Source organism: Tetrao urogallus, assembly GCF_951394365.1.
Source record: "Tetrao urogallus genome assembly, chromosome: 13".
Lineage (NCBI taxonomy): Eukaryota > Metazoa > Chordata > Aves > Galliformes > Phasianidae > Tetrao > Tetrao urogallus.
The window spans coordinates 1,874,626-1,876,782 of NC_136826.1; the positions used below are offsets into that span (position 1 = coordinate 1,874,626).

At 54.7% G+C, this 2,157-nt stretch overlaps 1 pseudogene across 1 annotated transcript; it reads left to right on the forward strand.

Moving 5' to 3' along the window:
* Nucleotides 1–1,087: 1,087 nt before the first annotated feature.
* On the forward strand, nucleotides 1,088–1,918 carry LOC306951267 (testis-specific serine/threonine-protein kinase 6 pseudogene; annotated as a pseudogene). Its single transcript has one exon. The product of its transcript is annotated as a testis-specific serine/threonine-protein kinase 6 pseudogene (transcript).
* Nucleotides 1,919–2,157: the final 239 nt, after the last annotated feature.

A 2,157-nucleotide genomic window follows, 5' to 3' on the forward strand; every position in this document is an offset into this window, starting at 1 on the left:
AGCAGCACCTCGAGAGCTCCCTGAGAACTGCTGAGATGGCCATCAAGCCTGAGTGACACCTTGGTTTGCGGGAAACCGAGGCAGCCCCTCTTCTGTGGGAGCAGCCCGGGCAAGCCAAAAGGCTGGGCACCCACAGATCAGCTGCTGTCTTCCCACTGAGGAAATACACACCCATAAATAGTGGAGTTCCTGGCAACCATCGGCATGTAGTTTAGCTCCCATGCAGACCTGGAAATTGCCTCTGCCATTAGCAGCAGAGCATTTGTGCCAAAACCAGGCTCATCAAGGTTCTGGTGTGTTTTGTGAGCAGAAGCGGAGCAGAGGGGCCACTCTCAAGCAAGTCACTGCTGTTGCCCGACTGCACAGCCCTCAGGCACTGCCCGCGTCTCCTCTCCCCTCCTGCTCTCTGCCTCCTGCTCCTTCCTTCTGAATCCACTCCTGGTGACCCCCAGCTTACAACAAGGGAATGCCTCGCTGTTTGCATTGCTACCATTTTTGGTTAAAATCACGGGAGCGCAACTCAAAGAAGTTCACAAAGCTGTTTGTGCTGAAAGAGCAGGCTCCCCATCCGCACCGCACCAAGCTGGAAAGCCCACCTCGAGAAACCATTTCCTGCACTGTCATAATCAAAAACTAAATCTTGACACCCAGCCGAGGTGTCCTGTAATTAGAGGTGGTACAAATCACTCTCTGGTGCCATTTTGCGTAGTTCTGATTTTAATACAATCAATATCCTGCAGAAAATAGCTGTGGGTCTCCAAAGTGATTATTTGCTCCAGAACAGTCACATTTAAACTCTTATCATCAGACAGTCCCTGTTCTGACAACTCAAGAGCAGAAACAGGTAAAAGAATATATATATATTCAGTGCTGGAAGTTCTCCCAGTGCGTATGCATGACAAGCTGGGACACCCAGGAGCAGCGCAGACCCGTCGGACCATGTTGACATCACAGTCACAGTGAGGCACTGTCACACTTTGTCACAGTGCCTGGGTGGACCCTCAGCCCCACAGGGCACCTGTGGAACAACTGCAGGTTTGTGAAGGTCGACTGCGGACACGCTTTCGTCCTATCCGGACCAGCTAAGATGCCAAACACTGACAAAGACAAGAAGCTACTCCACAAGCTGGGCTTCACGCTGGGGGAGACCTTAGGAGAGGGTGCGTTCTCCACGGTGAGGGCGGCCACCTCCACCAAGTACACGGTCCCCCTAGCTATCAAGATGGTGGACAAGCGAAGGGCCTCTCCAGAATCTGTGGAGAAGTTTCTGCCCCGGGAGCTCTCCATCCTGCGTGAGCTGGATCATCCCAACATCGTGCTCATCTTTGAGATCTTCGAGCTGACCGACGGTATGGTCTACATCGTGATGGAGTCGGCAGCCTTCGACCTGCAGCAGCGGCTGCAGCAGCTGGGCAAGCTGCCCTGCGTCCCCGACGCCCGGGACATCTTTGTGCAGGTGGTGGGGGCCGTGCACTGCCTCCACGACCGCAACATCGTGCATCGTGACCTCAAGTGTGAGAACGTACTGCTCAGTGCTGATGGCCGCCAGGCCAAGATTGCTGACTTTAGCCTCAGCAAGGAAATGAGCAGCTACCCAGAACTGAGCAGCACCTTCTGCGGAACAGAAGCCTACATGGCCCCGGAGATGTGGCTGCATTACCCCCACGATGCCAAGAAGTTGGACATCTGGAGCCTGGGGGTGGTCCTTCTTGCCATGGTGACTGGCAGCTTGCCCTTCCACGGCTGCCTCTGCAACACGATCCAGCATCAGAAGGATGGGGTCCAGCACCTGAGGGGGGTGTCCGCGCTGCCGGAGCCCTGCCAGGCCCTCCTTGTCCAGCTGCTGCAGTTCTTACCATCCTCCCGGCCCAGCGTGGAGCAGGTGGCCAGCAACAGCTGGCTGAAGGGGGATATCTAAGGGGAATCCTCCCCAGAGAATGTGTCAGGACAGCCAGCTTTCGGTGCAATAAATGCTGTTGAAGAAAAGCTCTTGAGCAGTTTGACTAGCAGGGTGTGGGTGGGATTAAACTTCAAGTGCTGGCAAGACTTGGTCAAGAACTTGGTCAAACCCCTTCACAAAGCAGATGAATAAACCTGCCATCGGTTAGGCTTCAGGCTCTGGTTGCTGTATTGAGTGAGGAGTTAGAGCACAGCACG